The following is a 14485-nucleotide window of genomic DNA, read 5'->3' as shown; positions in this document are numbered from 1 at the left end:
TTTGTTTGTAAATAAAATTATGCATATTTTCTGTTGCTTTTATCTCACTTATTTGAAGATAATCGAATGGCTTGCAATGCAAAAATATTGAAAAATGCCTAAAAAAGACACCATTCTTAAAATTTTGATAATTGACCTCATATAAATTTATAACGTAAGATATAGTCAATATAAGAAGTTTGGGACTGAACATGTCTTACTGTTATCATCATTTAATAGTTTTTTTAATTGAATTGAAATGGGTAGAGATAAAATATGCGGAAATTTGGACTAAAATATTTTTAATATTTGTTTTTAAAACGTAAATTTGTATCATTTTAGCAAAGTTCGTAAATTCAATATTTTTATAATGTTTTTATTAACTGTTTTGTAAAAATACAAATTCTTCCTCCCATTTGTTTCAGGGCTTGATTCTTTTAGATGAGCTATGGTATAGTAATACTAGAATGTTATTTAAATAACAATACTGATTTTTTTAATTTAAATGACATCGTTTGTATTTACGTTTGATATTTTAATTCAGTTTAGCAATGCTTTTACTATTCGGAGAAAGTAGTTATCTCTCCAGAAATTTTTGGATATCTCTCTTTAGAGCATTTTTCCCCTCTGTTTTGAGTTTTAATTGCGCTCAGCCGAAGGTAATATATCCAAGATTTCTTTATTGAAATGTCCCCTTTTTACCACGACAAATTGTAAAGAACGGAAAGATGTTTCTTGATTGTATTTTTAATAGGAAAATGTGATATAGTTTATCTATTTGGAAGCTCTGTAAAGGTCTTGTTCGATTTTTCATCGTTATTTTCCGGTTACTTGCAAGTAGCGTTAACCCAAGGTATTCCAAATTATCTCTTGTTAGAGTTCCCAGTATTTGATGGCGCTTTGCGTTGGCAAACTCTTCTGGCAATGAAAATGAACTGAACTAGATTTTTAGAAATCACGCTTATGTTTACAGTAGATATAGACATTTTCAACCTTTTTGACACAAAAGAGTTTAATGAAGCCGCTTCAAACAAAAATATCCCCGGAAACCGTCTTGCGAGAACATAAATTTGAGAAAATTCTCAACTTAAGTCTTGAGACTTACTCAGCTAAGAATAATCTTCAGAGGCTTTATGGCGATGATTTTGAGAATATTCTTAGCCGAGTAATTCTCAAGACTTGATTTTTTTTTTAAATTCTCAAAGTTTTTATGGCGGCGGACCCATAACCAAACAGCAGTCATCCTCTAGTCCTTCATCTGTTCCTCTTGATTTACCAACGACCAGAAAAAGCCATGCATATTGATTTTGTGTGTAAAAGGCCTGGCCCTGTTTCATCAACTCCACGTTTCGACGATTATATACGTAAGGGCATTTTTGTTCCAGCGAAAGTTAGATGCTGCCCTGTTCGTTTTGACGGCGAAAAGTTTACGGATCATGCATTAGATAAAATAAAACCTGTCAGCAATGAAGTCAACTTGAGCAAGACAAACATCAAAATTTTGGTAGAAAATGGCAGGACCTTTGTGATTGAAAGAACAAATTATAGACTTGATTTTGACCACTCACATGCTTTAACAGTTGAAGACTACCTGACCCTCACAGGCATCTCAAAAATAGAGTTTGATATTTTTGATGACTTACGTCGATTGCTGCAATGTTCGAGAAACAGCAAAAAGAAGTGTAAGGACATGTGTAGCAACAACCTTCTCGAAACGCTTTTTGCAATGAATAAACATCAGGTATTGACTTAGATATTCTTATCAATGTGTTAAATAAGAATGCTTTTTAAATGTCTTTTGATAAACTTTTATTTCAATTTTGATTTATTGAACTGTATTTTCTAAATGTATTTTCTAACTTTAATAGGTAAGAAGAGCACTTAATTCGGTTACAAAGCATTGAAGTCATGATTCGTCGCAGAATTTTCAGGATTTCCCCACATTGTAAAGAGGAGGTGATAGTCACACTCGACCGCTGGCCAAGGAACTGTTTACCAGAACCATGACAGAAAACCCTTCCATACTTGTTCTCGACGGAACACGCACGCACGCACGCACGCACGCACGCACGCACGCACGCACGCACGCACGCACGCACGCACGCACGCACGCACGCACGCACGCACGCACGCACGCACGCACGCACGCACGCACGCACGCACGCACGCACGCACGCACGCACGCACGCACGCACACACACACACACACACACACACACACACACACACACACACACACACACACACACACACACACACACACACACACACACACACACACACACATATATGCAGAAAAGTGTGATTTTTTTTCAAGACGATCTTACAGCCTACACAGACACATGGCTTTGGTGAAGCCTATGCTAGTCGTAACAACCACTGGGTACATCGTTTCGGTATCTAGGCGATTTGAAGAACAGCATTACAAACATACTCAATTACATGATCAGGTCAAATGCTGAACAAATGAAAGAATGGGTCAGAGAAGGGGATATCTTCGTTGTGGGCAGAAGTTTCAGAGACTCGGATGAAATACTAAACGGATTGATATAAGTATGGAGATGGCCACGTTCCTTCCTAAAGGGGTGCTGGAGGCTTGTGCCATAGTCTAGTACCATAGTCTAGTCGAAAAAAACCTTTTAACGGCAAATAATTATTATTTGGTCCAGCATGGTTTTTAAACATAATTAAAGTGCGCTGATTCCAAAAAAATATGCTGGCCTTCATGAAAATGGCGTTAAGTAGCTCAAAATGGCGGACAGCCAAATTTTATATTTTTTTCTGAAAGTCTTTTCATTACTGACAAACAATAATGAATTAATCCAGCTAAGTATTTTATCATATCTAAAGTGTGCTAAGTTTGAAAAAATTGGCTGGCCTTCCCAAAAAGCGTTTATTAGGTCAACATGACGATTCAAAATGGCAGATACCCAGATTTTATATTTTTTCCCCTAAAAAATTGAAACTAGGGAAAACGCTTAAAAAAATACCGCCCAGTAAAGTTATTTTTGCATATAAATTAAGGCGTGCTTAGTCTGAAAAATAAGCTTGCCATGACAAAAATGGCGCTAATTAGGTCAAAATGGTCGACAGGCAAATTCTATAATTCTCTTAAGTCTTAAAAATTGAGGTAACAAACGATTATAAATTGGTTTAGCATAGCATTTTATCATAACTATGGTGTGCTGGGTCCAACAAAATATGTTGATCGCGATAAATAGTTAAAAATGTTGGACAGCCAGATTTCATCATTTTGCGTCTCACAGTCTCTTTAATGGAAAAAAATAACAATACAAAATCACAAACTGGTCTAGCAAACATATTTATCATAATTTGGTTGTGCGAAGTTTGATGAAATGTGTTGGTCTTCATGAAAATGACGGTAATTTTGTCAAAATGGCGAATCAAATTGGTGTATACTAGTAGCCAAATTTCATTAATCTCTATGTAGACTACTGAAGGCCTCTTAAATGGGGAAAATGTTTGAATATCATAATTTCAATACCATGACGTAACAGTCAATCAAATATGAACACTTGTATTAATAGAAAAAACTCCACCAGTTTTTTCGTGGCTTTTTTTCCTGTTTTCCCCTTTTAAGCTACAGTATATAATTATGTTATTTATACAATCTTTTTTGAATGATAAGATTGTGATTTGAAATTTGCAAATGTCTTTACCCGGGAAGTAGTCACGTTTACATTCACAGATAAAGGTTCTGCAACCTGTGGGGCAGTTGCAAGCTATCATATCTAAGAAAGCTTTAGGTATAAGATCTTAAGGTCATTAGTTCCAGCAACAAACAACCATCACTTAATTTTTTCCCCCATCTCGGCTGGGCATGGTAATATGGGCATGCTTATATATGCCTGTCTCCCTATCATTACCTTGGTGTGTGTTGGTTTCATAAGCAACGTACATGTAAGGCAAATTCTAAGTTGGGACATATTCCCGGCTTTGATTTTAGTAAGAAAGCAAATTAAACCGTGTCAGTGGGCAATGTGTCTTGGTTATCCATATAAGTAAAGAACTTCTCAAACTCTTTGATTTTCTGGTCAGTAAATTCCCCTTTTCATACTTATTATGTCGATTTTCTCGATATGCTGTAGAAATAAGAAGTTGTGTCACACCATATTCGTGAATGAAATGAACCAAGTGCTTATTCAAAGTTCTATAAAAGGGGAACATTTTCTCTTCAACAACATTGAAAGGGATGTTTATCGGCTTTCAAGAGGTTCATACATCCATCAGCAAACTTACTTGTGAGGATATGTTGCAATTTAACACTGGCATGGTCTAGCATAAAAGCCTCAACTTTTCCTCTTAATATGGACACGCTTTGCTATACTTTCCTCAGCACATTCGGCCAAACACATGTTAACAATTTTGCAAGAGGTTCTTTTATCTTTAACGAAGACATAGACAGCTTGATTCTTTATACAATATATAAATTGTCCCTATTAATGTTAAAAAAAGTAAAATTCTTTGGGTTGCCCAAAACATATTGCGCATACTTATGTCTATATATAAAGCTGGACGATATGTTTATCTCGGCTCATTTTAAATCACGAGCTTTTCTAGTGTATATGATGATATATTAGTTAGATTTATTTGCTGGAAAGGTATTAAAGGAAGAGAAAAACATATACTAGAATAGTTCTTCATGTCGTACACTGTTCCTAAGTACCTGATTGTATCTCTGTTATCATATAAGCTTACTACATCGATGTCTTTAAAGCCTAAAAACACCAGTTTTATAGTGCAGAAATATTTCTCCTCTCTCACACTTTGCTTTGTAAGCATTTGTTGTATTTCACGAACCTGTACGTCGAAAAATCGGTACATAAAGTATAATTTAAAAAAAAAAAAACCCAGAAAGGTTTAGGAACAAAACGGATATTGAAAAGCATGAACACATGAACACGGAATGTTTAAATAAGATACCGGTATACGCCTTAATGAGACAAAACGGAAAATATTAACAATTTTTAGTAAAATATGGAACAGTTCTTTTTCTTCGTTAAAGTGTTCCAGTCTAATTTTTCATGTGCATATTTGTATAATGTAATACTTACACGTATCATCCCTGTAAACGGCTTTAAAAGAGAAATATTAATTCTGGCTGTCGGCCATTTTCAAACGCCATTTTGACCCAAATAACGCCAGTTTTGTAAAAGTAAGCATATATAGTCAAATTCAGTATACCCTAATTATGAATGAAAACTTTTTGTTGGACCGGACTATAATTGTTTTAATGTTTTGTTTCTTGATAAAAACTTAAATAGAAAGTGATGAAATCTGGCACTAGGCCATTTTAAATCGCCATTTTGACCTATTTTACGGAATTTCCATCATAGCTAGCATATTTTTTAAGACTCAACATGTCTGAATCATATTGATAAACTTTGCTGGACCAAATTAAACTTGTTGGTCTTATACTTTTTTCGTTGTAAAAAACTTTAAAGAAAAAAATATGAAATCTGGCTGTCCGCCATTTTGACATAAAAAGCATCGCTTTATTGAGCATGCTTTCTAAGACTAAGCAAGTCTTATTAATGATTTGAAAATTTATTTAAAAAATAATAATTGTTTGTTTCTTGTTTTTTTTCACCATTTAAGAAACTAAAAGGAAAAAATATAAAATCTGGATGTCCACCGCTATGAATCGCCATTTTTTTAAAAGATAATTTACGACATTTTCTTGAAAATGGCATATTATTACTGACTATCCACACCTAAGTTATGATTAAAAACTTAGCTGAGCTGAATATTCATTGTTTGTCTCACGCTTTATGTCCATTTCACAAATATAAGACTAATTAACAAAAGTTTAATATCCGCCTGGTTAAATGGCCACTTTGACCTAATTAACCACATTTATGGAAAGCCAACATGATTTGTAAGACTCAGCACACATTGGATATGATAAAATACTATTAAGGATCAATTTATTAGTGTTTGTCATTATTTTTTCCCATTGAAGAGACTTTAAGAGTAGAAGATTAGCTGTCCGCCATTTTGAATCGCCATTTTGACCTACTTAACGCCACCATTTTCATGAAGGCCATCATATTTTTCAGACTCAGCATACTTTAATTATGATAAAAACGATGCTGGACCAAATGATAATTATTTGCTCTAGAGCTCTTTTTTAAAAAACCAGGACTAGACTACCATAGATAATCAAAACGTAACGGTAATAATTTTTTTCTTCTTAATATGAATAAAAAAATAATTTAACTCGTTTTAATATCATCATTAATAAATTGTTGACGGTTCAGATGGGTAGTCGAATCGGCGAGCAGCAGACTGAATACCTGGCGACTGCTATATAAAACCCTTCCAAACACACACATCCCAAATATTGTAGATAATGCCTAAATCATTTGTGCGTTATGCAACAAATTCAGGCAACCTCTTAGCAGCGGAACTTTCGAAAAAGATATTGAGGTAGCCGCACCATGGTCATCAAATGAACTTCAAAAGTATTTTCAGACATCATACTACGTGGCATTCAATCTTCAATTTGTCATTTAAATATAGTTCTGTTATGCAATTTCTGAATATTACAGGACTAGATCGAAGATCATATAAATGGACTCCAATAGATACTTCAGAGGCATGTCCGTCATGCATGCCCTAAACTGATTGAGAATGAAATCCGGCAGCTGACTCTTGGCGTATACCAGGTTAAATTGGCCTGCTCTTACACCCTAGGACATTGTAGTCCTAGTGGAATTTATGACATTCTTGTAAGTAGTAATGTGGCATTGATCCTTTCTGCAGAAATACAGAGTCGCCATATCCCTGCCAAACGCTACAAGCTTTAGATCCAGGACAACGACATTATCATTGAAGGGCCATATTGCTTGCATAAAAACGGAAGTAGAGTGGTGGGCATGTGTGCTCACATTACAAGTGTGGTATGGTATTTTTCTTATATGCGACATGGAGCCAGTCAGCTCAAGGGCATTCCAAATTTGGGTAGATACCATCGAGGATGCTTCTAGGATTCCGACAATTGACGAATCGGACAGTGATGATCAAGAGGGATAACAATTTTATTATGATGCATCCTATCATTTCTGAATTTTTTTTTCTAAATTATTGTAAATTATATTTTTATGATTGTTTTTTAAGTATGTTTGCATTTATGCATGTTTTATATTGACCTATATCATTGAACGTCTATATTTTTATGTCTTGACTTTATTTCAGTGCATCTTTTAAATCATTACTTCAACATTTGAGACAGGCTCTGTGCCACAGTGAAACGTTCCTTAGAACGAAACATGAATATATTTTATTAATTTGTGCATATCTTAACCGACTTGACCAAATTTTTAATGCTTTAAATTAATATTTTTGATCTTAAAAAAAAGATCCGCAAATTCATTTCTAATTCGCTTAACTGTGCATTGCGTTGTCCTCTAAAGAATGGCAACATATTGCAACACCTCTACTACTCTACTCTTAAAGCTGCTTGGTCCGATTTTATATCAAATTTTATGCACGCTTTTAAACGATGGCTATGCTTAGTATATATATAATAATAGACATTGCAGTAGTTTTACCCGTCAATTATGTCAAATTTCAATGAAGAAAAATACGTACAAAATTTGCTTACAAAACAAACGACATTAAAAGGTACCTCGTTATTTCGCCTCATGTTAAATTTCACCCCTGACGACGAGACGGAAATAGTTGTATTACGAATTTAAAATCGCCTTAAATAAAGGTCGAAATGATCAGACAAATTACAAATAAACATGTGTACGTTTTGTTCGCTAATATTTCTAAAGTCTGCTTTCTTTACAATCGATGCATAGCATGCGGGTTGAATAACACCAATCATTCGGGGGACGAAACCAAGCGGTTTCCTTTTCTAAACATTCCCGTGATGCATTTTGGTTTGTTTTTTCGTTTGCCCAAAGAGAAATTATTTTTATTTACTTTCAATATTTCTAACTTTGAAATAAGACTGATTCTGCTTGTGTAAATAGGAGAGAGCCCATAACTTTCTAAGATAAATGATTTGTATGGAAAAAAAATTGATACTGTAATTACAAAAAAATCGGACCAAGCAGCTTTAACAGGATAGAAATCTGTTGCCCTATAAGGAAAATGTTCAAAAGTACAAGGAACTTTAATTTTAGGTCCACTTGAAAGGGTTCTTCCTGTATACCAGGAATGATCAGACCTTAAGAAAACCCTGTTTTTCATAATCCCCTAAATACTCAAAAACCAGCTTTCCTGGTTGAGATTGAAAACAACTCTCCAATATTCTGTTTTATTATGAAAGCTGATATAAGAGGTGCTCCAAATGAAAAACATATTATGTTTGTGTCTTGAAGTATACCGTAAATAGCAAGCAAATCAATAGGTTTAATTGGTACTTTTCATCCAAAGTCAGTTAAAGTGCCCCAAAAATTTTCAAAAAACGGCTCAGAACAGATATCGCAAGAAATGTATAAATTTGGATAGAGAAATATCTGAATGACCAGAAAACACATACATGAGCTCTGGAAAATCAGATATTATATTTTTCAGACATATTTAACAAATCCAGTGTAATTTTAGAAGTGAATTACGTAACTTCATGGAATACTATACAAAATGTAAAATAAATTTTTATTGTAGCATTCAAAATAGTGTTTTAAGTAATAATACTTGATGCAGATAGAGTAACTATCCAATTAAAAACCATAGTTCAATGGAAAATTGACTATCAATTCTAAAATAGTCCATTTACCACATAGTATCTGTAAGGTAAAAAGTAAAAAAATGTTGTCTTATAAGAAACTTATTTTATTTATTCTTTTTTAAAACTTACATACTAAATTCAACAGAGAATTATGCATCTGCTTTCATTTGTATACCTTTTACGAAGAGATTTTTAAGTTTTTGTTATGTTGAAACTCAGAGGAAATATTTTTTTGAGACATTTTTTTTTTTGGTCTTCTTTGTAACGTAATTCACATTAATTCTTTAAAGTGCAAATCAATACGTTTTTTTATGATTAAACAGCAGTATTTTTACAAATGAAACTATGGGAAATAAAAAAAAATATATTGCAATACCTATGCAAATGATAAAATATATCTCCAAAGTGTTATGATTGTTTCAAATCAGATTATGGCACATTTCACATATCTTGTTAAATATCAGGGGAATTCAAAAGCTGCATGTTCTTAAAGAACATAATAACTACTTACTTACAGATAATATAGCAATATTTTCTTGTGTCCATATAAATTTGATGGGAATGGGCAATGAATTATATTTCAAAATAAGTCTGTAGAATAAAACAAGCAACGTAACGTAATTCACAAACGAAGTTGTAAGAGTCAATATGGAAATAAAAATAAAAAGTAAATAAAGTTAACTTATTGAAGGGATTTTAATAGTTAATCACACAAACTTTGAACTTTTCTTCATATATTTCAGAAAATTTAAGCATATTTCTAGTCTCTTCCTGCTATACTGGATCGTTCAAAGAGCAAAGAATATCACTATTTCTCTGTACTAGGAATCCAAGTTTTGTCTGTCTGTTCGGGCATTTAAAGGACTTTTCCCCACCTATCATAAATGTGATATGATATCCCTGGTCTAATTCGATAATTATTTCAACATACAGTGTACTATAAACCTTCGTACATGGTGGCAACATGCACGCATCTACTTGATACTTGCGTTCACCTAATCACCAACAATATAATTATATGTTCCAGTGCTTGCTTTCTGTAAAACTGTTGGTAGGGGTGTTACCCTCACTGCCTTGCCAAGGAACAGAGCTCATACAACAAGTTACCCACTCTTTGCATGCCACATGGTACCAAATTGACGTTTTTGAAACTTGCGTCCCAGAAACATAATCTGCACGGCTATTACAACTCACAACCCCCCCCCTCCCCCACCCCGTGAAATAACAGCATAATAACCTCTTTTTTGCGATAGTTTTCTCTAACCTTTGGTCTTTTTTGTTCCCAGGATTTCTTTTAAAGCTTTGCATATTTCATTCTAGTCATTATATTAAATTAAAACAGTAGTTATGTTTGTTCGTGAATTACGTTACACTGTTGTAAATTACGTTACACTCTAATATAGACTTATACCTCATTTAAACACCAAACGAATCAATGTTTCATATTTATGATATCAAAGTTTAACCTTTATTCTTCATTCTCAATATAAAATTCCAATAACATCATTAAAAACAAAAAAGTTTTCTTCAGTCACAAATAAGCATAATCACACTTCTGATGATTACGTACACAACTGTAGTAGTCAAAATGGTTACCGCATGTAAACTTTCTTTCTACAAGTGCGTGTATGTTAAGCGGTGTCAATGAATAAAGATTCATGGTGATTTTTCCCCCCTTTAGGATTATTTTACAATATAAAGTATATCGGTCATAACGTAATTCACTGTAACGTAGTTCACAGTCTTGACTTTTAATCAGAATACGAAATAAAACTGTGGCAGTTAGAAGCATTTTGTATGTAGTAACAATGATAGGCATCGGTGTGTACATCAGTCTGGATAGTTGAAGTTTGTAGCATTCAGGAACTGTTTGCAAGATTGCGTAACGTAATTCACAATTTAATGTAAATATGGAAATTTTTCGAAATTTGTTATTCTTTTTTCAAAAATGGTATCTTTTGTTAGTGAGTCATAATTTTTTTCATATCTTTGTAACTTTGTGATCAGTTTTATCCATTTAACCTCACGGTAAACGCCTATTACAATTTCATTATTGATGCAAGAAAATCGTAACGTAATTCACAGCATTAAATGGGACACTCAAATTTTGGATTGTATTTTTTTCTTCGGCCAACAGGGAGAAAATTATAGACAAAAAATGTAAAGTCTATCCCCTGAGCATTATAATATTCATCACTTTGCTTCCTATATTGGTGCTTTTAGATTATTTTTTTGTACCTAAATACGACCACTCTCGTTTGTGACATCTGGTTTTGATCAAATTTGGCTTATAAATTCTTTATTTTAGTACAGTAAATGGGATTAATACATCGTAATATCTTAGTTCATAAGTCAGTCATACCTAGATATTAAATTTAATCCCCTTAAAAAATTAAAGATGGAGAATTTTGTTTTCAAAAATCGCTTGTGACAACGAAAACTGGTTTTGGGGCACTTTAACTGGCTTTGGATGTTTTAAGTTTTGATGGCAATTTTACATTAATTTTCAGGATGTGATTTCCCGAAATTTATAACATGCTTGAATTGTTTAAACCGGCTACCGACCAAAATATATATAGAACCCCATAACCCAAGAAAAATCAATTGCAAAATATATCATATGCAAACTCCTTAATAAGATTTTTTTTTAAACAAGAATCTTTAAAGAAGTCAAAGTTACTTTTAAATTTTATTTCTGTCGTCGATCTTTTATATGAATATTGATGCTAACCGGTTTAAGCAAGTTTACATTCTGTTGTTATTATGGTGCGTGGTTGCAACAGTGATTTCCTAGATACCTATAGTCTACCTAATTTTTTAATCGTATATTTTCAATAGATAACTTCGTTACATGGTTAACCATCGCTACAAATGTGCGTTATCTGTTCTTTGATAAGAAACAATAAAATTTTATCTAATGACAAACCTTGAATCAAAATTTCCTGTAAAAGATGTAAATATTTAATCTATTATACATATTACAAAAACCGATGAATATAGCTTAAGCGCTTCTCTCTGTCTCTCTCTCTCTCTCTCTCTCTCTCTCTCTCTCTCTCTCTCTCTCTCTCTCAATTTCATCCATACAAACAACTGTATACATATAACGAACATGGTTGTATACTTGTTAAACTAATTTGCAAATGTATTTTGTAAATAATAAATTTCAAATGGTTTCAATTGGTTTGTAAAAAATATTCAATGCCAAGCAGCTTTAACAAAGCTCTTTATAATGATTATTATATTACAAAAATACCAAATGTGGTGTCGTTTGGTAATTTTGTTTGCAGATCTTGTTTAATTATTTCAATCCGGCAATATTTTTGAAGATCAATGTGTATAGATCAAGTTCTTATCAAAATGTTTCCCTGTTCCCACGTAGTGATAAAACACTGGGTACCTCCTAGGATGAACAGGAAAATATTGTCAGTAAAATGCCAAATTTTGAGAAATTAATTACATCACAAAATCCAAAATGATGTAATTCTCCATTCATCTTCCTTCTAAATCTTATTCTATTCACGAACTTTACAAAACTTTTATCTCTAGAATTGAATAATAATTTATCCTTTCGTGGCAAGCGTATGTTATATATTTCTCATGTTCAACATTATTTCGTACATACAGAAACTTCCTTAGCAAACTAAGGATTAATTATATTGATGCAACATTATTCTATTCAATATCTAATACTCATGTATCATTTTCACTAAAAATTAAGTTTGTAAATGATCGGCCTTGCTTTTACTCCCTTATATGGATAGAATGTACACTATATAAAAGTAGATTTTAAGGGTGTCTTGTTTAAAATTAAATATTATATTTTAGATTCCTACATGAATTTATTTGTACTTTATCCTCGTTTCAAACATCAGATTTTAGATTCGATGAATGTGTAATATTTTTCAGACAATACGTGTTTGTTGCGGTTTATTTTCTACGTCGTTTTACTCGAGGAAAAGATGACTCTTAAGCAACTTACTTCTTCATATAAGACGGTGAAAAATATCTTCTTTAGGTCATGGGGGTATGAACATATTTCAAAATCATTTAAAAAATGATAGTTAAATAATATGATTGTACATTTATTAGTTATCATATTTGGCCCAGACATTTGAGCACTGCTCGATTCCTCTGACAAGTTGAGTATTTTAATTCGTCATGAACAGGCAAGAAGAATGAATCTCCCAATTTGATAATTCTTTTGGCATATTTACGTCATTAAAATGACGAACATCTATTCTGTAAAATTGTCCATCCTGTAATTCACAACGCAAACGAGTTTCAAAACATTTACTTTTCAAATATAAAACACATATAAAAACTGAATTCTTCTTTATAAAACAAATACGACTGACTGTACCATTAAAAGGATTTTCTTTCACTTAAACGAAGTTTCGAGACTTGTTTATCGTTTAACGATATTTTATCACTGCACCCTCCATGTTGTATTTAATTGATTTATAATCAATGAGCTATTCTATAAAAATCATCATCTAAACAAATTACTTTTTGATGTAAGTTCAAGACAGATTGCTAAGTAATATACACGATGCTAGATTTATATACATTACATTGTGAATCTCTTATATTTCAGCCAAGACTTTGATCTTGTTTGCTTGAGCAATCCATTATGTTCTTAGAATATTTCAACCGAAAAGATGTGATTTTGGAAAAAATCTTTACATTGAAATTATGAAAAGGTGTAGCTAAATAACTGGTGAATTTAGTGAAAATCTATCACTTATATACCATCAAATCAATAATCGAAGTTTATATGTATATATTTACATTCTACTGTGTTTTCCCATTAAATTCTGTGATCTTCAAATGCCTCTAAATGCAACAAGTAGTCAAAGGTCAAATTGACGAGTTTTATTATGACGTCACAAACGTTGAACGCTGTAAACTGCAACGTCACAAGCGAAAATCAAAGTTCACGCTTGTGGCTGTTACTGTGGCTCTTCCATTAATATTAACTTACCCTTAGGATAAGATCGGAATTTTAAGGTATAATTCATATTTGCAGACAAGGCAAGAAGTTAAAAAATGTAAATATAAGCATTAAATCATGATTTTGTGAAGTATACACTCTCATAACTGCCGCGGTGTGTGCATACAAATTTTCATAACGCGCTAACGCGCGTTACTCAATTTGTATGCACACACCGCGGCAGTTATGAGAGTGTATACTTCAAAAAATCATGATTCAATGCTATAAAAAGCTTACAGAAAGTTGCAATTTTTAAAATCATACAGGAAAAAATAAGAGGGGAAACGGACATACAGATAAAGTTTTCTTCCTGGACTGTAGAAACTATTATAAAAGTTTCATAATTTCAACTTCAGTTAAGGGCCTCGAAAATACATTTAGTTCATTTCCCACTACAGTGGAGTAAAAAATAAATTTTGATTTGATTGATTTCCTTTCTCTTGATTGACTCTTAAGTGATTTATGGGACCTACAATTGAAAGAATCAGAAAGAAAATGACATTTCTCATTGTATATAAAGATTAACACTAAAGCTAAAATTGTTAACATTACCTGAATCTTGCAATATTGGCGAGGAAAAACTGTCCAATTCCTGGAGCATCGGTTCTGCTTTCAATAAGGTTTTTTGCTACATTTGTTTTTATTGTACTGAAACTGAGAACATAAACTGCAACAATAACAAAGTGCTGGCTATAATTGTCTGTCCGTAACTGTAATTGATATTGATCACTATCTTGAAAATGTAAGTTTACATAAAAAATGATGCTTTGATCTTCTGGATTTTATTTTTAGATAGAGTCCGAAATACGTAA

The sequence above is a fragment of the Crassostrea angulata genome, chromosome 3 (genome assembly GCF_025612915.1).
Source record: "Crassostrea angulata isolate pt1a10 chromosome 3, ASM2561291v2, whole genome shotgun sequence".
In the NCBI taxonomy this organism is placed as follows: Eukaryota; Metazoa; Mollusca; class Bivalvia; order Ostreida; family Ostreidae; genus Magallana; species Magallana angulata.
The sequence above is the reverse complement of the archived record's forward strand: the minus strand, read 5'-3'. Positions refer to the sequence as shown.